The sequence below is a fragment of the Lagopus muta genome, chromosome 12 (assembly GCF_023343835.1).
Source record: "Lagopus muta isolate bLagMut1 chromosome 12, bLagMut1 primary, whole genome shotgun sequence".
NCBI classification, from domain to species: Eukaryota; Metazoa; Chordata; class Aves; order Galliformes; family Phasianidae; genus Lagopus; species Lagopus muta.
The window spans coordinates 3,974,217-3,997,517 of NC_064444.1; the positions used below are offsets into that span (position 1 = coordinate 3,974,217).

General features: G+C 40.9%; 1 long non-coding RNA gene across 1 annotated transcript in view; it reads left to right on the top strand.

The window, feature by feature from the left end:
• The window catches only part of LOC125699056 (uncharacterized), a 127,742-nt gene that overhangs the window by 23,251 nt on the left and 81,190 nt on the right, over positions 1-23,301 (top strand). The window lies entirely within an intron of this gene.

Below are 23,301 nucleotides of genomic sequence, written 5' to 3' on the forward strand. Positions count from 1 at the left end.
CTGTTACAAGCATTGTGGTCACTGTTTGATGGGTTATTACCTGTCTACTCTGTGCTGCAGAGCGGCGAGAAACACAGATTTGCTCAAATTTCAGTTGAATTGTTTCTCATGCTGGTAGTTTTGCTTTATTTTATTTCTTAAGAATGAGGGTCAGAAACCCATATGTGGGCAGGTTTCAAACCCTCTCGGAAAAAACTAATCTGCATCTCTTCTTTTAGATCATGCTCTAATCCCTTTGCTGTTATGATTACAACAGACTTCAGAAGGTTTTCCACCAATTATAGTCTTATTTCTAGATGTCATCCGTAGAGCTTAGAAGGGTACTTTTTGTCTTCCTCTCTCCTCGTAATATAGCAGCTGCACGGAAAACAGATGGCACAGAGTCAATCCAGTTGAAATTAATGGAGTCAGGCTATCCACACAAATCTTTGCAATGGAAAAGGAGAGATTCTTTCTTCACTGAGTTGTGTGCAAGATGTATGCTCTTTGTAAAGGAATTTAGTTCACGTAAGGGATAAAAAACTGTAACTACTGAAGAGGAAAACCAGCTTTTTAAATCAAAACTCAAATATTTTGTTGGGAACAATCATAATGTCGTCATGAAAACATCCACGGTTGCAGTTAAGGATGCGGTAATATTTCTGCTCATCCAAAGCTTAAACTGTAACTAGGCACAACTACAACACACACAGCTGAGTTATACATGCAGATTAGTAATGAATTTGCAAACTGGACGTGACTCATTGGAACCGCTGTGGGGCAAGGACCACGTAAGTCTACAAGGAGCCAACCGATCACATTGCACGAGTAGGCATTTGTACATTGGTGTTAATAGTCTGTGTCCATAAAAATCCTGGTTGCATAGGGGAGCAGATTTACAAAGGTCTTCTGTTGTCTACCGGGAGTTTCAAAACCACTTAAGCAATTAGGCTCTGAATACCTTTACGGCTGGTGCAAATTAGGTGACTAACTTCTGCAGGTGCTTTTCCAAGTCCCACTAGGCTCATATGTGCATAAATAGGTGCCTAAACAATGTTTATATGTTTGCTCCATAGCCCTTAAACCTTTCCGTGACATATTTTGTTCCTTCCTCTGAGTAATAGAATTGTCTCCTTGCTGTGAGTAATCCACTTGTCAGGAGCTAATGCCGTGTCTTGCAGCTGCTCCATGCAGGTGGGGTCAGGGCTGGTGCTGAGCCAACCCTACAAATTCTCCTTCTTCTGTCGCTGCTTCTTGGGAAGAGTCCAGGAGCAGGCTGCACATAAGAAGGAGCAAAGCACATTTGCTGGGGCACACCTGCATTTAGCACCAGGGAGTAGTAGCCTGGCTTTCTAAGAATGGTTCGTTAAATACACGATTGTAGAGTGTGGCGGGAGTGTAGCAGCCAGCTTGGTTAGCACTGCGTTGGGAGAAGTGCGGGGTGGATGTGTTAGAGACTTCTTGCTAAGAATGTGTCACAGTCTGCATGCATTAAATATATCTGTGTTGAGGCTGGAGTCTTACACTGTTGTGATGAGGCAAAATGACGAATGTACACTGAGCAACAATTCTACAGATTTTCAACAAAAATGTAAAAGCAATATTTTTGTTCTTCACGTTAACATGGGAATTTGAAGAAGTGGCAGATAGGGGATGGTGGGGGTGAGAAAGCATTGCAAAAATATCGGAAGATGCTGATTAGCAATGAGAAGAGGCAGGTTACGTATAAACAAAGCTGCCTCGGGATTACAGCAGAATCCCATTGTCAAAGGTATAAGCTCTTTCCAAACAAAACATCAGCAAACCTTATGCAGAGCTCACTCCTGAAGTGGAGAAGCACCAGGGTCATGAGCAGCTGCCAGACTCGTGTTTTCTGCTATTTTGACACAGGTGACATTACATGGAGTGTGGGCTTTATTTGCAGTACGTTTGGGCTTATGTGCTGACATTCCACTTTCTAGTGAAGTATGGACACTTGGTGTACGAGTGTCAGCTGGAAAAGAAAACTTTCTAAACGTGAGCCCATTAGTAGAATAGGGAAAACTATTAGCAGCTGATACCAGGGTGAAACTTTATGACTGCCAGCCAAACCATCAGGTGTTTTACCCATATGCTTTCCTGCATGAAATATTTTATTCTCTTCAAGGCTCAAACAGCCTTCTGGGATTTATAGCATTTATTTAAAAACAGCAAACATTTTCATTATTTCCACACTGTTTGGGGACCATAATTTACTTAATGCTATGAACAATCACATTTCTCATGGACTGCTGTGAAATGTCACCTCTAAAAGATGGCTCCCTTGTTGGTAGAAGTGAAAGCCCCATTTGTAGTTTTCATTTTTTATTTTGATTTAATTTTCAGACAATTCAACTTTCACAACATGCATGAGTGACTAAATTCATTTCACTTGTCAGAAGAGAAAAATTTTCATAATAAAAATCTAAAACAAGAATGGCCTTTTGCTTGCCGACCACGTATTTCACATCTGCTTTATTTCCTTCTCCTGTGGTTGGCTCAGTTGGCTTTGTTTTGGGCACTGATTCAGGGCTGGATATTTTCTTCCTTCGCAGTCTGTTACCAGTGATGACCTACAGTAATTTATCTGAACTTCAGAAGGGTTTCAATGAAAGGGCCAGATACACCCTGTCTGCATGAAGACAGTCTGTTCTTGTTTATAAGGCCAGTGCACTGCAAATTGATATCAGGGGTAGTCCCAAAGGTGAGATCTCTTATGTGCAGGAGTTCCCCAGGATTATCCTGGCATGAAAACCCATGCAAGCTTTTTTTCTTGGCTCTGCATTAAACCTGAGCTGTGGAAGCAAGGAGGTCCTGATATGTTTGTCTTATCCCACTTTGGTTCATCTCCTGCACTTTTGCTGACCACCCATCATGCAGGAGGTCTCTGTGCACTGGGCTCATCTGTCCCCTCACTGAGCTACTGAGCCATTCTGCACCACCCAGCAGTAAGCTACCACATGGTAATAACTTGAATGTCTTTCCAGTGACATCAGTAGTCACTGAGAAGAAAAACTGAAGGTGAAGAATCCTATTCCCAACAAACAGACATTGAGCAAAGACTAATTCAGTTGCTGCTTGCAGCTGTGGACCCAAGGCCAGTTTAAGGCAGCGGACAAAGCGGCAGCCTGGGGAGCAGCAAAATGGTTATGGTTCCACTCACCTGCTTTGCCCATGGGTACTCAAGTTCCTTGCCTCCTTTCTCCATACAGATATACGGGCTAATTCCTGCTAGACAGCATCTGTCATTTCAAGACATATCTGTAAAAAGCATGCTGAGCTTTTCTTCCAGAAGTTGAGCTGGTTTTCATTAAGAACCCACGTGCTACTCTCTAAATGTACTTGCCACTAAAACCTTATGCAAATAATTATTACAGCTAAGCCATGGTCATAATTTCCATTTCACTGAGGTCAGTTGTGCTACATTTTTTGGATTGGTTGCTATTGGTATAAATGGCTTACACTCATCTGTGAGGGTGCTGGTTTTAAATTAAATATAGAGCTGGGATATGTGCATCTGCTTTAGGCTTGCAAGCTGCTAATGTGCTCCCTTTAATCAAAATCCATTACCTTTCACGTGATGTAAAGGATTAACCCTTAAGTGACTCTGGGGACACTGTTCAGTTAAAGCAGCATTGATAAAGTCAATGCTACATGATGTTTATGCTCTTTTGTGAGGAAGAGCTAAAGCAGGCAAGCCAACAAGCACAGCACTTCAGAAGTTAATTGTATTCATGGTCTTTTCCAAACATGGCCTTACAAGGGTTATTTCTTCGTTCTTTATTCTCAGGCTGGTTAAAACTTTAGTGCTGCATCCATTGTCTGTGCAAGCTGGTGATGTTTTCCCTGCTGCCAAGCACGTCCCTGTTTAAAGGTATGAAAACACAGATGAGGGTGCATTTCTGTTAACAACAATTCATCTTGAAGTTATCCAAGATAGAAGAAGTTCAAGAGCGGAGAAAAATCAGAATTGTCAGCTGCCACAGAAGGTGAAGGAGAAAAGATTTAATTTTAAGTTGGGTAAAGCGCATACTGGAAACGAATTGTACTTTTAATTAAGTTTGTCAGCATGTTATGCATTGCTGAAGCTTAAGGAAATATTATAGGAGTGAGGAAATGGGGATGTTTGGCAGGAGAAACACAGTATGTGTGAAAGATCAACCACTACCAGCAAACCTGAGCTATAAAAATAATCTATCCATTGGTCTAATTAAAGATTTCTCCCCGCCAACCTTTCTTTACCAATATCCATCAGTCTCTGTGCTCTTTCTTTTTTAAGTAAATGACTGCAGTAAATCCAATGCTATCCAAGTGGAGAAAATATATAATTTAGCACAAGTGTAGTTGCAAATTTACTAACAAACTTAGTTTAACCAATACATTGGATTTATAAGATTTGTGCAACAAAATCACAGAATCACAGAATCACAGAATCACCCGGGTTGGAAGGGACCCCAAGGATCATGTAGTTCCAACCCCCCTGCCTAGCAGGGCCACCAAACATACATATTCAGATCAGGTTGCCCAGGACCCCGTCCAACCTGGCCTTAAATACGTCCAAGGACGGGGCATCCACAACCTCCCTGGGCAGCCCGTTCCAGGGCCTAACCACTCTCCTAGTAAAGAACTTAAAATCAGTTACTTGGGACTACTAAATCCAAAATCACCATCCAAGAAAGCCTTACGTGGTGACAGTGCACTGCTGGTACTTCTCATGTGTGACATGCCTGTTTGTCCTGGAGGTTCCTGATGTGCCAGCAGATATTCTTCTGTCTGAGCCCAAACCAAATCTCACACACTGGCATACAAGCCAAGCAATGAGACATTGAAATGCTTTCAGGACTCAAAACACACTGAAGACATACCCAGTGAGCCTGGTGAGGAAAGAGGGTCTGTGAAAGTCCAGAGAAGGATGTGTAACCACCTAGGGATAATCTAAATATTTGAGTACAGGGAAGGAAATAAGAAAGGAGCATGTTATTTCTCCTCTGTTCATGAACAAATGGGAATGTCTGTGTTGATCCTGGTAAATCTACTTAAGCATTGATTCTTCCCCATCAAAGGGAATTGAAGCAATTCATTGTTCTGACAAGCATCTCCTAACCACTTTTTCAAGGTGTTTGCCTTCTCGCTCTTAATCTTGAGGAAGCAGAGCAATCTTCCTTTAATCATGGTTCTTTTTCTCTCTCCTCTACAGTCGTTTGAGAACAGGGACCTTTGTGTCCATCCTGTTCTTATTCCAGAGGCCAAGTGAAACTCTGGGGCTGAGGTGGGTGGAGATGTCCTTTGAGCCACCTTTGGGACATAAGTATTGGGTACTGTTAACCCTGCTGGATGGGGGCAGGAGATGATAGTTGGGTTTTGGTACTCTCCCTTGCTGTGACAGGGAATCTGCTTTAATAACAATGGCTCCTTTTCTGGAAAACATGCAGATGTCCAACCTGAAAAGGGGGAAAAGGTGTTGCTGTACCAAAAGGAAGTTTGCCACAGTTTTTCCAAAGGAGTAGGATTTCATCCGAGACTTTTACTGTCACTGACTGTTTATAAAATCCTGAGGTCTCCGTTTGTTTCATCCAAGTTACAAACTCATTTATTCACTATGCACCACCCTCACTGTGCCTCAGGAGTCATTAACCTACGTAAATTAAGTGTATCCTCAAAATGCATAAACAAGCTGATTTTAAGCATCCTCCATATCCGTATGAAATGCATTTTGTGTGCAAAAACATTGAAAATTAGAATACATGATGGTGAGAAAAATAACACTTAACATTCTGAATGCTTTTAATCTTCAAATAGCTAAACAAATATTAGTTGATTTAATAATTTAATAAATGATGTATATTCAAGTGCAAATAGTTTAAATGCAGGCCTCCCTGTATTATGATTGGTCTTCCGTGGCTCAGGATTTTCATTTCTTTGTTTTTCTAATACTGTTGGTTAATTATTTGAGCAGCTACACTAGCTCCTGGATGCACTTATCTTTTCAACTCTTAGTTGCAAATGTTACTGCAGCAAAAAAAACCAACAACCCTCAGAGTGTTTCAAAATCAAGAATTGTGTGCTTCTTTATCTTTAATTTCTGTATGGGATGGTCAATAAATAAGATGGCTGATAAATAAACAATACTTAGAAAAGCCCTGTGCTCCATGTCACACGAGCTGTCATGCTAAATTACATTGCCAAATGACACATCTTCCGTTTGATGCTTATGGAGCAAATTAGGCAGAAAAGTACTTCATATTCCTAAATACTTTTAGCCATTGGGCTTTTCAAGGTTAAATAGACAACATACATGATCTTTGAAGTAGCAAATGGTGCTACTAAAAATCCATTAATATGCACATTAGCAAAAAATTGACAGGCCCTGGTGGCAGTTCTTGGAGAAAAACTAACAAGGGATGTTTCATAGGACCAATCAGATTCCATGAGGTTCACTTTGTTAATTATTTGTAACTTTGAGTTCAGTGATAAAAGCATGCTAATATGCCATAGAAGCCTTTTCTTTATTTCTGGCCTAATTAAGGATAAACTCATCTTTTGGGCAAGACAGTACAGTGATGTGTCTTCAAAAAGGTTCTTTTAACTTGATTTTCTTTTCACTCTGCTTCTGATTCACCTAATTATTATCAGGGAGGGAGCAAGCCACTGGTTGTGGCTAGCTGAATAGCTGTCAAATTAATATTATCTTCATTTGCAACATCCAGGAAAAATACAAGCATATTGTGAGAATCCTAAACAAATGTTTGGGAAACGGATCCTTATCTGCTATAAGCTATTATTGAACCACTGGTTTCTTTGGCCAGGAATTCATACTAGCAATGGATGTGCCCACTGATTATGTAGGCTGAGCACGCAGAGAGCATTCCTGCATAATCACCCTTTTGTAAAATTTAGCTATTTATATAGAGCTCTTATGTTTGACAGTTTGGGCTTAAGGAAACACACGGGTTGATGTATTCAGGCTCTGACATAGGTAGGCTGGGTGCTCCCTAAGGTTGAGGTTTCCTGTAAGCCTTGCTTCTGTTCAGCATGTTCACTTTTAAAATGCTTAGGCTTAAGCTTCAGGATAATAACGTTCCTGTCCTGCAAAGCACTTAAGCAAATGCTTAAACTTCAGGTTAACAGCAGTCTTGCAGTAAGTTCTTGCATTTAAAGAAGCAGGCCAACATTTCTTTGTTGATATTTCCTCTGGCTACCAGCTGCAGATCACCCAACTCTTGCTGTGCTTCCATCACAATTGGGATCAGGATCGCTTCAGCCTGTTGCAAGATCTTCAAGGATTTATCCCATTACTGAATCCCATGAGGATTCATCCAGGATGTTCCTGAGCTGCCTTCCTCTCTAGTTATTTGGCCACTGCTCCCATCCAACATCCCGAGATGGATATTTTCAATATGCATAGCAATGACAGCCATGGAAGTCCTCAGGTCGTTCTGAACTATCTGAAAGTTAGCTTTTGCAGCATCACAAGTGTTCGTGCAATGCTTCTCTTTATAAGCAATTGGGCTGTTCAACAGCACTGAAGCTGTCTGCTTCTGAGTTTTTTTCCTCCTCTACCATCTTCTCAAAGCTATCATAAGTGCTCCATCACATTTTTTTCTACAACACTGTTCCCTTGGAGAACTTGAATCATGTACTTGACCGTCACATTGCTCAGGAAGGTAGGGACAGGCTTTTCATTCTGTCTCTCACAAGGCTTCGTGGGGTACCACGTTACCTCCCCCTTTTGTGTATCAGTTCAGCCTCTGCTCTCCTCTCACTAAACATTGCATCACTATGTCTTCCCTGAAGAGCATGATGGCCCTTTAAGCTTTTCTATTTCCTTCTCCTTCAGAATTACATGGTTACATCCATTTAGCTTCTTGTCAGTTTACTCTGCTTGAATATTGAAAGATTTCTTTTTTCCTTTAGACAGTAACTGTGGAGCATCATCAAGAATTTCAGCATTGCTTAAACCCCTTTAAAAAAGAAGTGCAAAGTGATTCATGATTATGCTTGCTCACAACAGGCCACAGCATTCTACATAATCAGCCTTTTTTGATATGTATGAAAAATTAATTTCCATTCTGCCTTAAATACACCTCATTGAACCAAATTGAGAAAGTAAAATTGTTATAAATGGATGATAATATTAAATGTCTGGAAACCACCTTCAGAGGCTATTCAGGTACCAAGAAGAGAAAAATAAGAGGAACAATGGAGTATTGATGAGGAAATTATTACTAATGACTTGAGAGTTTAATTGTCTCCAGGTAGAGCTTGGCTTGAAATATGGCAGAGTTGATTCAGCTCAGGTGTTGATTCAGGAGCTGAATGGGTCTCCATTGGGTGCACAAATGACCGGCAGGGTGAGTTTTGTGCCAGCCTCTGTCACCAGCCTGCTCTCTGAGTTCAGCAGCCCTTTGTCTCGGCTTTTCTTTGGACATGAAGATGAGTCACAGCCCCCTGGTTTTATGGGGATGATTAAGGATCATCTCCACAATGATTAAGCCATATGCCATTTGCCATACGCACATTTGCAGCTTCACTGCAAATGTTTGTGCATACCTGGCTGCATGTGACATATTTTACCATTGCCCATATAAACCTCACAACCTTAAGTGCATTTTTCCCCAGATGAGCAGCTATTTCCATCTCCCCTAGTGTGCTGATGGACAAAAAATGCTTAGAAGAACAAGGAGCTGAACCCCTGTTAATGTCTCAGTGGTATACCATCTTGCTTCCCACCATGCATGCTGTCTGAGCAAAGGGAGAGGGTCTTGGAGAAGAAATTCTGCAACTGTTGAAAATGACAGACTGGCAGTGTGAGCCATCCTTCACCCCTCTCCCACATAATCAGAGCTGGATTCCTTCTCTCTTTGAAGCTGGCTAATGTAGTTTATCATATAAAACCCATTAACTCAGGCTACATGCAGGAGGAAGAAGGGTGAACTTCCCCATAATGCTCACAAAACACTTTGATATCTTAGCCTGGAAGGCACCATAGAAGTGCAATGGATTATTATTAATGAATTAACTAAATGATTAATTTAGTTAAAAGCTAAATTATTTAATTATTCATTAAATTAGCCCCAGATGTGACAGCAGCAATGAGACAAGCACTCAGTCTACGAAGCAATAACACTACTCACATTAAAAAGTTGTTTTCTCCATTATTTAGTGAATTAAAGCTTTAGTTATAAACAAGTCATCCAACAGCCTTTTCAGTTGTGGAGCGACTGATGTCTCTCCGGTGCATCGTTACAGATGATAGCAGTGTGAGATTGGAGACAAGATGAGGTCGTTCCTAATGAAGAAGAGCTTAACCTTTCTGATAGTTGGATGTCTAGAACTAATTAATCCTATTCTTAGAAACTCCGAGGTGAATGAAGGTGTGTCATTTAACAGAAACTTCCCCCAGGAGAACAACTGTGGGCTTATCTGAACTGTGGAGGTTTTCTACAACTTGAGCAAATTTTCTAACACCACAACTTTGTCTTCCCAGGATCATGGGAGGATCTGCTTCGTAGTTCTTAGCTGAGGGGTCCAATTAAATATTTCCCCCTTTCTTTTGGGATGCTTCATCTTGGAAGTTAGGAACGTTTTCACACAAACATTTTGATGAATATACTGAAAGGTGTATTTTTCTTTTTTTTAATGGCATACCGATATTTCTGAACAGGAAAAACACTTCATCAAACATCCTCAGTCATCTTCAATGAGCATTTAATTGAACTAGTTTACCTACATTCTGAAGCCTCCAGAACACCTCTAATATGCCTTTGAGCTCTGCTTGTTCTTCCCAAGACTGTTTGGATTGGCCTAGGCAGGTATCTGAGCTTGACCTGGGCATTCCAAAGTGTACAGGCAGTCAGGTCTGGCAGGGAAATCATCCTCAGCTTTGGTAGTACCTTCCAATGAAGTGAATTTTCTTTTCTGCTCAACCCTTTTCCTTTTCAATTCTCTTTTGTAGGCACATGAATGCTAGCAGACACTGCCATTATAATCTCACAAGGCAGGAGTCAAGATACATTTGGGAAGAGCTGTTTATCAAGTTCTGTGAACTCATGCAATTTAGATTATCAGTCAACCACTGGAGTCCCAGGCCTTGATTCTGCGATGTCCCAGGCATACAATTATACCTATCATGCTAACTTGGCCTATTGAAGTCAGTTGACAGCATGAGGTTTAAGTTATGTATGTCCTTGAAGGATTAGTCCCCTTATTCTTCTCTAGCACTTCAAAATAGACTAGCTGGATGCCAAATTTCTTGTCAGGTTCACTGTTTCTCCACCTGCAGAGCAGCTGTCGGCAAAAAGGCCTGTATTTTATGTTTATTAATAATTCTAGCTTGTGCTACAGAAATATAAGAAACTTCAGCGATTTTCTCAGCTCAGTACTTAAATTCTTGAATTAGACTTTGAGACATCTTGTTTCACACACACTGCAGAGGCGGAGAGTAGAGACAAGTTGTCACGCATGAATGAAGATGCTGGGAATTAAATGAAAGATGTTTAAATTTTCCCACCTCCTAATAAAAGTCAAAAATGACTCACCTGAAATAGAGGAGATTAACAGTGGCCAACAATTTATTGAGTACTGCTTTGTTGATGTTTGATGTTGGCTATTCTTAAGAATAGTATAGCCCAAGAAAACCTATGTGAAGCACCAGACAGCCAAAGGGACTTGATGGCTTCATGCGAGCCAATATTCAAGGCCAAAACTTTGAGACAGAAGTCTCTCTGTTCTGCTCTTCCTCACATCCACAGTTCCTTAACTTTAAAAATATTTAAAGATTTTTCTTTCAGTCTGTTCCTAAAATAAGAGCTGACAGATTTCAGAAAATCTATTTTGTAAAACAAGAAAAATGGTCTTAGGTCAGTGGCCATTAACATGTCATCTAGATAAATCAGAAGGCTTCTAGAAAAGATCTTAATAATAATAATAAAAAAGTCCACCTAGGACAATGAAAAGTGGGAAAATAATCACCAGTAGGCCTTTATTTTCCCCAGGTTCCAAGGGAGAACTATGAAAATGTTAATTCACAGAGGCACTTAGAAAGGCATTGCTTAACTTTATCTACGTCATAAATTCTGGCTGACAAAATCTTACTATAAACTAATTTACACTATCCATCATGAAGTATCATTTCAAATGAAAAGATTTAGGTTTTAACATAGCACCGTAAACTCCCAAGGACTTTTGGGCTGCAAACAATGAGCTCAACCATCCTCTTGAGAAGCCTATGTGATCTACAACCTCTAGAAGCACCATATCTGACTAGTTATTGCTGCGGGGAGATCCTGCAAGACCAGTGAGCCTCAGAAGGTACTACTCAAATGGCAGTAACAGGAGTTGACCCTGGATGAGTGAACAGAAAGATTCAGCAGAGGTGTTATTGATATGCTGTCGAAGAAACCAAGCTTTTCCCTTTTAAGACAGATGAGGCCATGTTTTGTATTTCATAGGCCATACTGGAGGGGTCTTGGGGCTCATTCAGGTACATTCCTCAGTGAAACTTCACTGAGGGAAGCGCTGAGCTTCCCATATATTTCCTAAACCATTGTCTTCCTGTAGATCAAGAGGAGAGTCCCAGTAGAAATGGGTTCTCTTCCCTGCTTCTGCAGGAAGATAAATGAAAAATTCCTGTTCTGATGCCTTTTAAACGGAATTCCTGAAAAAGAGCTACAGAACCTTTTCCCTGTGAATTTCCATTCATTTCATCTCACAACTGAGCTACTTTAGAAGAAATCCCCCCACTTCATTCCAAGTTCAGGGTTTTCACACGTGTAGGCTTTGGCCTCTTTAATGGGAGAGAGCTGAGAGATGACATCATCATAAATTAACATCAGTAAGCTATTTACTGTCTCTCTGACACTAGAACTTGGCTCTGGGGAGGTAGTCTGTGTCATCTGCTTGAAGGGGCAAAGGTGGGGCACTGCACTGGTGTTTTTATGAATATTTCATACCTTAGAGTAGGAATCTGTCTATTCCCATTGCAGATACTTATACTTTAAACAAAATGCAGAGTGCGGCTATAAGCTAATGTACCCTTGTTTAAATTTTCCTTTGTACATCAGTAAGCTTGCCAAAATTGCATGGGCAGAATGGGAAAATGGTCTGCAGTGTAAAGAAAAGCAGAGAAGAGACCTTAGGAGTTTAACAGCAATTTTTGCATACTTCAGCCAAAATATATGAAAGCACACAATCAAAGAACAGATAACAAATCTTATCCACTATCAGTGCCTTGCACCTGGGCATGCTGGTGTGGCAGTAAGATGTGGTGCAGCAGTGGGACTGATCCTGCAGCGTGTGGGATGCACGGCAGCTGCACAGTGCTGTAGAAGGTCTGTCCTCATGCGCTGGTTGTGATGTACCAACACACAGCTTTTATTCCATCATATCAAAGGCAACAGTAGCGTGCATGTTTGTAACAGCAACTGGCCTTTCTATGACTCTGTCTGTTTCATTTATTCAGCAGTTTCAAGGTGCTTCTTTGTAGCATTTTACATCTCATATACAGGTGTTAATCTCTAGCAGAGCTCCCCAGAATTATCACTGATGGTGGCTAATGGATCAACTCTAAATTTTGTTCCCTTTGGACTTCCCACAGTATGAAGTGCTCGTGGCTTTGTAGTAAAAGTGAAAATGCAGTTTTTGTAGTTCACAGAAAAAGTGAAAGTGCAGGTTTTGGTATGAAGTTAATGACAACTTCTGGCAAACTTTCTATTTCACAAACTTGCACAGCTAACCATCTCCAAAAGCAGCAGTATCCCAGTGTATTATTCTGTGTGCTTGTACTGCAAGAGGAAAGTAGGTAGCTCCAAGGAGCAGCGTCTAAATACCTTATGTGGTAATTTGACACACAACTGCCATTAACAATAATGGGAATTGTATGTCTGATGATCCATCACACAGAGCAAAGAAAATTCAGCCCTGGGGGTTTGCTGCTCAGTGTTCAGAAGTGCAATACAAAATGTGAAGAAAAGTGAAGAGTAAGAAGCTTGTTTCTCCTTTCATGCCCGTCAAGGGATGTGTAGAACACTGTTTAAAAAAAATCCAAATCTGTGGGTTTTTCTGTTTGACTTTTGTGAATTGATAGTAAAAAAGTAAGGAGCTTCTAAGCCTGACTATTTAAGGACACATTTTGAACCCAGGTGCTTGTAGCCAGGAGCTTAAGGGCCCTTCTTGCTCTCAACCTCAGGACTAGACACTTAAAGGGTCAAGAGCTCTGCTTGCTGGCTTGCTTCCCTCTTGAAATAAGCAGGCAAAGCTGTGTAAATGGCATGAAGGCCCAGAAGAGCTTTGGCTGTGCTTGTCTCCCTGGTGTTATTTGACGAGCTACCTCAGCATAGAAGCCAATTGAAAAACTAAAAATAATGCAGTTTGTATCTGAGTTCTTTCAGCTACTTAATCATTAATTTATGAAATCATGAATGTAAAAACGTTCTCGAATAGCTTAGGTATTTCTTTAGTCTCTTTTCATTTGGTTTCCTAGCCAAATGTAGTTAAGTCCCACCTGGCAAAGTTTGTCCCATACCCATCTGAACAGAGAGGCAGCAAGATCTGTGAGAGACAACTCCAGTGGAAATCAAGGCAGTCCTTGTGCACAAGGACAAAAGCAATTCATCAGATTTCTAAAACCAGATGGGCCACTGGATCAACTTCTCTGACTTCTCATATAAGATAGACTGCATAAATTCAGCCCATCCTTATTTACTGACCCAATAGGCCTTTGCGTAGTGAAATTTTTTTCTCACTGATGTTCTTATTTAAGATACTTGCTACCAAAGCCAAACTCTTGGTGAAAGCTCAGCTTCTTTGAACTCTGGGGTCTGTCTGTCCATGCCAGCAACAAACTCTATTTTCACCTTATATTGAGCAGTCACTGAAGAAAACCAATCACAAGCAGAGGCCTGAGCTTTCAGCCTTGTCTCTCTCAGTAACACAAGCTCAAATGAGTTAAAGTTGTTCGATTCTGCTAAAAACAGTCAATCAGTGATCAGGGAGCCTTGTTTAACCTAAAATTCCTTTGCTATTTGTAAGTGTGAAAAGAAAATGGGAGAAGAAATCTGTGTGAGCTTTGGATCCAAAGTGAAGTCCATAGAACTGGCACACAAAGATGCTTTGAGTTGGAAATGGGGCACATCTGATATCAAGGTTTGAGGAAGTTAAAAGTGACACACAGGAGATCAGCATTACCTTCATGTTTTGTGCTAAGTTGGGAGTTCCTCTTCCCTGAAGTTTTTTCCTTCCAGCTTTCTTCTCTCTTCTTACATCTACCTGCAAAAATAAGTTACATGAAAGATGAGCTGGGGGGCTGTTCTTCGGTACAAAGTTTTCTTACAGTTTGTTGTAGCTCCTCGCCATGCCCTTCTGAAGGCCTCTCCATAGTGTGACGTTTCCAAAGGAACAGAAGAGCAGCCATGAGTTGTTGGCAGAAGAGATTTGATTTGTTAAAGTGCTTTTTCTTGGCTTTTTTTTTTCTTTGTCTTGGGAAGTAGAATTGCCTCCCAAAGTGTGAAGAGCTGTTTTGTTTGGAGCATTTAAGAACAGTGGAAAAAGTATTAAAAATGCATGATCTGGTTCAGCACTAATGGTTTTGGTTGGATTAGAGGCAAAGTATGGACAAAGTGGCCTAAGAACCACAGTTTTAATGGTCCTAAAATACACTTCACTTAAATAATTCACTGCCCTCTGTTCCCAGTCAGTTCCTACCTCTACCTCTTACAGCACGCACCTGTACCTTATTAATAAATTAGGTATTTATTAACTCATTGTACTGCCAACTCTCTCTTTTATTTTTTATAGGTTTTGTGATCCAAGAAAGTCCTTTGGAAAAAAAATCTCAATCTTTTAGTTATACATGTCCCAGCATTTTATAGTAACATCGAACAAAGGGAAGATGGATATATTTTTACCAGTATAAATACAGAACCTTGTGCTCAGTAATATAGAGACTGTATGCAAATGGCACAATTACAGGCTTCTGCAATGAAGTAGTCAATTGTCCACACAAGTTTCTCACTCCCATGCACAGTGGCACATATGCAATAAATATATTGCAGTTGTTTATGCTCTAGCTAGGAAAAATAAGGTCTCGATATTAAAGTTTGTGGTCCGCATTTTTATTTTTTTTTTAACTTTTTTTGTCACTTTCTGATCGACAGCTATTCAGAAACATATTTCTTTGGGCTACGTTTGTTTGTATTTTCCAGATATTGTATCTATTAAGACCTTGTATTGTCTGTCACTTCCATTTTATTCAATCATGTACCTGTCGGTTTTGCTAAAACATGACTCTCATTTTTATATGGACTGTTTTTTCTCTCTTCCAAAATGCCTTGAAAGCTAGCTTTTCTGAAATCACAGGCTGCACCTCCAGAACCAGCCCTTAAATCTGCTCCAGCAATCAAACGCAGGTGCAATTTTGTGAGTACAACCAATTGCAGGAGGAAATTATAGAACTTAAAGATCAAGCATCTCCCTGATTTGTAAGCACAAATAGCAAGTATAAATGAAGTCGATGGAAGTGCTCAAAGCTTCGCAGTGTAAAGCTGTTGTTTGCACCCACAAATTAGATGATAAGAAATCAAAGCCTCCTATCCATGCTCTCAGTTGATTGCAGGATTGATGTGGGAGCCTGAGATGGAGTCTCTCTAGAAATGCGACCCTTCAAGACCCTGCTTGTGCATTTTCCAACATGGGACTCGTTGTATATAGTTTGATTATGTCTCATTTGGCATCTTCAGTATACCTTGTAATTAAAAATTAAAAAACTAGAAACACAAAGCATAAGGATGTGGGGATGCAAAGAACTTGCTAACAGCAAGCTAAGGGATGCCATGTTTGGCTCCTTGTATGTTGTTGTCGATTTCTAAGGTGAACCTCAGTTACAAGAGTAAACTCGTGGCAACAAGAACTGGGCAAGAAATGCACTGTTCAATTTCCCCTCCTTTCCTTAGCATGCTTGCACCTCTAGCTCCTGATCTTCAGGCTTTCTCCTGTTACACCTCTGTACATGGATTGTCTCCATCTTGGTGTGGACAAGAGGCAGCAGAAACTGTAGTAGGGTTGCAAAGAATTGTAAGTCACTGCACAACCTCTGTACCTTTGTGAGTGTGTTTCTTAAAATGTGTGAAATGTCTTGTGTAGTCCCAGTGTTGGGTTAGAGGTTAAGCTCAAACCCAGATGTATTTTTTGTATTGTTAGAGCCTCTTATACTTTGGACTAAGGTAATCATTTACTACTGGCTATCCAGAATTTTATATCTATATATATCTTGGGGGTTTCCTAATATACACTCAGTAGTTTGAACTTGACCATAATTACACCCTGATTATCTTCAAAAGCTTTACTTATCTCATTATCAACTCCTTCCTATGTTGGAGGTCAGTACCATATCCCTTTTATTAGCCATTTAATCTTTTTACCCACTAGCTCTATTCTCATTGATTCATTTACTATATTTCTCTGCAGCTAATATTTCTGACATTTCAGACTAACCTCTCCCCTTGCCTTTTACTCTGTCCAAAGTAATCCGTACCCCTATAGATTCTGAGTTCATTACCGTCCACTTTAGGAGTACTGGAGGTCACCATTAAAATCTTTATGATTCTGCCTTTAGTGTCACGCACAGTCACATCACTGCAGTTTGCTCTGCTGCACGTCCCTAGCACAGGACGTAACTGGGGAAGACTATCATAATACTTACTGTTGCAAAGAAAGAGGCAAAGACTGCCGTGGTGGTGACAATAAATAAAAGGAACCCATTCCCATAACAGAAGCAAAACTACTCTGGAATTACCATTCTTATAACACAATATTTTTGCTCGCTCATTTCACATATTTTTGCTGCTATGAACCAGTTTTTTAGAAATAGCATTTATTGATTTTACTTTCCCTGTGAGATATAATTAACATTTCCAAGGCTTAGGTTTCCTATTACCTTTCCATCATGTTGTCATTCGCACGTGATTCCTTCCAACGAGAATTCTTGTTTGTCTTTCTGATCGGGTTTGTCTCCATGGATGGGAACTTCCATGGGGGGAACAGTTTGTTTTTGACAAATCTTTCAATGGCTTTCCCAAATAAATTAGTTCCTGCATGCTAACTTTTTTTGATGACCATCACTGGATTTAAAGAACCTTTTTTTAAAAAAGGTGACTCTTCAGCATTCTGAATGTACTTCAATTCTTGGCAGCCTGAAGCATACAGCTGAATGCATGCTAAGTCTAGCAAGGATAATTACACCAGCTGTGACCTTTTTGAACACATATTTGGACCAAAGCATTTTTCAGTCACTTCTGATTGACTTAGAGCTTACTTGAATTTCCATTTCTGCAGACTTCAAATACCATCTTCCAGGTACAGAGGTTAAATCCAGCAGGGTACATGTGTGTCATCAGAGGTTTTATCATCTGATATTTGTTCCTCTTTATGACATCTGATGATTCAGGGGAGGTTGTACAGAACATAGGGCCGTATGTTCATCACAGCTTTGGGCTCAAATGGCCGTAATAAGCTAAGAACAGTGTCCCAGGAGTGAGTGCTGGGTTCCTGCCCTTGGGTCAATGAGGAATGGAGTCCACCCACAGTGCTTTTGCAGAGCAGTGATTCTCCATTTAACACTGTGTGCTACATGACTAAGCTCTTCAGAGAATAAAGAAAAGAAGAAAATGAAAACAGATGAAAAATAACTAGTTTTGGCAGGTATTTTCAAAAGTTTATACATATATACATATATATTATTGGAAAGCACTCATTTCTCTTGAGAAAACCAGAACACTTTTGGTTTTGCTGAAGCTCTCCTCCAATTGGAGTGGAATTTCTGATCTACTTAATTACTTTCTGATCTGTAATGCTACATGTTTGACACTTGTTTATTGTTAGAGGACAGATGCTTAATTAAGATAGCCTAATTCAAGAACATCCTGCTTTGCAACTAACAGAATTTTCGTGTCTGTTTTGGGATTACAGCCCTGAGTCCGCGTGCTGGATAGTAGGGTCAGTTAATGCAGCTTTATTACTGATTACATCCAGTGAGTGATCAGTGCAGACTTCTTAGAAAGTGAATAATTTTTAGCTATTTACTTAGGAACATCTCCTTTTTACAGTTACTAAGCTCATATCAAGTATAGTTGCATTCCATTATTTTCACCTTTAGAATTTTTAGCTTTCACTAGACAACTGTTTTGGCTTCTGTGCCATGGGGCAGGCAGTGTTGGCAGCACTCCTTTACTGGAATTGGTTGCTTTCCACCAAACAATTTCACTGTTGACCAAACAATATGCTCGTTTATATCAGAAAGGTACTTCTACTGTGAAGGCTAAATAGCTGTCATAGCGGAGACAAATAACCGTAGGCTGATGTGAAGACCGTGGTTGCTGAAAGGACTCTCTGGGCTCTCAGTAGCCTTGCTGGAAGGATATGGTTGAGCCCAGGAGGCAGCATCCAGCACTTTTGCATGGAATCGAGCCAGATTATGCAGGGATCAGTGCGTCTTTCAAAGGAAGCTCAGCAGGAGTAGCTCTGCATCTGGATAAGCTGTTCCTAAAAGGATTAAAGAGATGACACTTCTACCAGCTCTCTGATTATTTACCACTTGGTAAAACAAGGATGATGTTCAAATTAATACGGCCCCTTCTGTGATGCCCATGTCTAACTGGCACTGGGCAAGAGAGCTGCTTCCTTTCAGCCGCCCATTTTCAGGACATCCATGATAACCAGACACTTGCACCATCCCTCCGGCTTGCTTACATCTGGGTAGTTTAGCCCATTGGGAGTAAAGCAGTTACTGCTGTGGACCTGCCATCCACACTGCACTAATTTTGCTACCAGTTATCTCTTGTTTAACCCTGTTGACTGAATGTTTGTTAGTGATGGGAGCATGCTGTCTGTCCCCGGAGCACATCTGGGGTGGTTTCATCCTGCTGTTAAAAACCTGGGGCCACTCCACGATGTGAACCAAATCCCAGTCTGAATTACTGAGTAGTGCAGTTCAACAGAGCACTGCTGATCTGCCATAAAACACTAGCACAGAGGCAGCCTCTCTATTTTGTAGTGAGAACAAAGCAAAGAAAGTGCTTTTAAAAGAACGCATAGCCTACACACATCTGTACTGCTTAAATCCTTCTCTTGGTCTCTGATATGTTGTGCTCAGATCCAACTCGAGTGCTGGGGCCACCCGTGTCCTGTTAATCTTCCTGTTGTTTTTCTGCCTTTCCTGGCTTTGAGCTGGTTCTGCTGCTTGAGGAGGGGTCTCCCACCCAATTACCCGGACCTTGTCTCCTAACAGCCCTTAAGTGGTTGCTAAAAGATGGTTCATCTTAGATCCTTCTTTCTGTCACCTCTTCGCTCCAGGTTCGTGTTTGTTTAAACCAATGGAGTCACATGCAAAATACTATCAACACATGCTCAATGTGCCTTAAACAGCTTGCCTTCTTCTGTAATCCTTCAGTGCTCTTTGCACAGAAATGTTGCAGGTAGGGATTTTTCTCACAGGGAGGCATTAGGCTGAGCGTCCCTGTAAATCCCACCCTAAATATGCATTTGGCATAATCATGTTATTTTAAAAGATGGTAAAAGCAAATAGATGGGATGTAATATCCCATTAGCTAATAATGCATGCTCCGCTGAGCTGGATTCATTTTCGACACAGGTTATATCCAGTGCTATAGGTATTTTGGCCAAAAAGAATAGCCCTGGTGCTACTATTAAACACAGCAATGCTCTGTGCTGGATCTGGGCTGTGGAAGTGGAACACACAGCAGTGGTGATTTCCAGAAGACGTGTGAACCCCACTGCAGGCAAAGCCACGTGTAAAACAGTGGCATGATGAAGGCTCTGAGCAAAACTGCTTTTTGCTTTTGAGCAAAACAAATGCCCAGCATGAAGCAAATTGCTTCAGGAACATGGATGCAGACAGGTTGGCCCTCAAGAGGCTGCAGCACAAAGGCCAAATATTGCATTGATTTAGAGGGTCTGGAAGCAAAGGAGAGGTTTTTTGGGGATTTGTTTATTTTTTTGCTGCTAGCAACAGCTTCAGCATCTGTACTGAGCCACTGCTGTGAACCAATATGTAATGTGTTTTGGAGTCTCCCTCTGCTCCATACTTTACTGGGAAGAGAAAAAAAAACCCTGCACCCAGCATCAATCCAGAGCCCATGGGTGCTGCAGTGCATCTTCCCTTCATACATCAGGAGCTCAGCCCCTCCAAGGACACAGGGCAGGTGATCTCATCAATATAAGTGAACTAACAGTACCTTCCTCCTTCTCACATGTGAGGGGAATAGAGGTGTTCATTGAGCATTCTGCTCACACAGAGGGAGCTAGAAGAGCTGGAGGAAGTGCAGGGTGGGTGCCTGTCAGCCCTGCACATTTGCTGCTGTTCCTTATTGACAAAGCCATATGGGCCCCGTCTAGAACTATCACTAGGAGGACTTTGGCCATAATGGGAGCTTGGGAGTTTCCTAGAAGTTACTGTTATGGGATAGAATATCCTGAAAAATTCTCTTGCAAATTTTTCTCTTTTCTCTCGCAGGACTGTGGATTATTTTTTTTTCCCTTGGAGAGAATCCAGGGCTCATTCTGCTAAGCTATAAATTCTTCAGTGCAAGGATCTTTGTTTTCTTTCATGTCTGAAACAAACCTTGTGCCACAGTATGCTCAGCCCAAACCAAGCAATATATTACCATACAAAAACATCATTTACATTCAGCCAAGGTTCCTGTTAATGAGAGCTTAGATGTCTGACAACCAGACCGGGGTACCTAGTGGCTGAAGGCTGCTGGCGTAGGTCATTCAAATCTCAGTGCTGTCCCATGACATCCCACCTACCTGCATTTCGCATTCCTCAAGAGGCACGGCCTGCATCAGAGTTTGGCTGTGGGATATGACCTGTGGGAAAAAAAAATCAAGGTAAAATAACACAGAACATCTAGTGAGGAAAAAAAATTACAGGAAGGAAATCTCTCCGGTACAAGACCTGACAATCTTGTGAATTCTTGTACTCTGCATAATGTTAAGGATCATTAAAATGAAAACACTCCTCCATTACAGCCAGGAAAGGAATCTATACCACTTATATGATAATACTATGGAGCTTCATAGAGGTTCATGAAATATGGATGTGTTTATATGCAACATGCTCCAACTTAAATTTGGAATGCTAAGTAAAGTAACTACCTGCAAAACACATTCATTCAAAACATTCAAGTGGTGAAGGCTTAATTTGATTTACCATGCTTTAGCGCTGTATTATTTTCCTGTTACTGTGGCATTTTGTTGTTCTTGTTCTGCAGAAAGTCTGGCACTGGGTTTTCTAATGCTTATATTGATAGATTGGAGGTCACTGAGGTTCAGCCTTGGGCTGTTTTCTGCTTCTCCCTTTTCTTAACAGCTATCTCTAGTTTTAGATTCCTGTGTAAATCTTGGACTCTCCACTTCGGAAACTGCAAATAAGGCACATATGTTCTATATTTGAGTATGTCCTAAACGTGCAGATTATGTGGCAATATTGCTCTTATTTACTTATTTTTGCATTATTTCATTATAGGCATGAAGAACCATATATACAAGACTGTCCAAATACACAGAAAATTGTTTTCCACTGCAAAGAGCTCATAAAGGCTATGCATATTTAGCGTTGAACATTGTAGATGTTAGCATGTGAACAACAGCGTGCATGGGAACATATATGGGGCTGCAGCCTAAAGACTAGATGTGCTAAGTGAAGGACATCATGATGATGGAACAAAAAATATATCCTGAACTCATAGAAGGTTAGGGCAAATATTGAGAAAATCTGGATTTAAGATTTTAATATGCATTTGTATGGCTAAATCATGGCTTCAGATTGCAACTGTTGAGAATTGCCCAGCATACAAATTCACTAAAATAACCCAGAGTGTGATGCTCTTTATTAGAAAATGGACTGTAGAGGATTTAATAAAAATAATGGAACCCTAGCTATAAAAGACTTTTCTGTTGCTCATTGGTACTATATAATTGCTTTAAAGTGTCATGTTTTAGGAAAGGAAAGAAACACCAAGTATGTGAATGAGCAAGTGAGAAGCAGACAGACCCTGCTGTCATGGTGAACCCAACCCAAGGCATGCTGAGCCATCCATTGGCATCCCCAGACTTTGGCTCACTTCCCTCCTCGGCAGGAGCTGCAGCTCAGAGACCAATCTGCAACCCAGCCAGTGCTTGGTTAAACAAGTCAACATTGACAGCATTTGCTACAGAACACTGTGTGCTCTTGTATGTCTTGAGTTGTAGTGAAACCTCTGCCTCTTCCAGTTGCTGGGATTTGGTAATAGATGGAGCATGCATCCAAGCATAACCACAGAAAATCAAAAAGTGTTTTTCGTCAGTCCCTTATACTGTGTGAGGAGCTTAGCCTTGCTTATGCTGGTGCTTCTCTTCACTGCAGATGGGTGACATATTAAAGGTTTCAGACGTAGCATCTCATTCGCACCACGGAGATTCTGTTGGAGGTGTCTGCTGGAGGGCTCAGACCCAAACCTGTTGCTCCATTGGGACCCTGGGGGCCAAGCCTTGCCCCAGCAGAGCGTGGGATGTAATTGCATAGACAGGAGCTGACAAGGGCAATTCAAAGATAAATTCTCATCTTGCAGCTTGGTGCACTTACAAACACTTCTTTTTCTTGCCACGTTTAGGACAAGTATCTAACAGCCTATTTTTCCTTGGGTTTATTTTTTGAAGTCTGTTTCTCCCCAGGAAGTTGAATGTATGAGCAAGAGTTTGATATTATCTGCCCCTTGCTGTGGAAAATGTCACAGGCATGTCATGACAAATGTCACTGCTTTCCTGTTTCATAGGCAGGAGCATCAGTTGCCAGTCACACAAACTGGTGGTGTATATTACCGGGGAAGTGCAGCTGGCTTGTACCCAAATCCACATTTGTGAAAGAAAAAATGCCTGTGCGTTCCCTCTGTGGCAGAAATGAAAACCAAGATCAATGACTTACTCTTTCTAAGTCTTACGTGCAAGGTAAAACTACTCTTTCACTCTGTGATAATGTCAAGTGGAGAGAAATATACACCCGGTGAGGTCATGGTCAGTTCAGGAAAAATATGCTATAAAAGAAATCACTTGTGTTTTCTCCATGTGAGGGGGCGGAGGTGTTTGTAAGGAAAAAAACATGAATTAACTGATGATTGACACATTTTGATTAAATAGAAGGAAAATGAAAAATGATGAAGATCTTGTCAGTGTGGCATTTCTGCTCTGTGCTTCCTGGCTATTCCAGTTCTTTGGTGAAGGTGGACTACCTCAGGGTTGTTCAACACATGGATT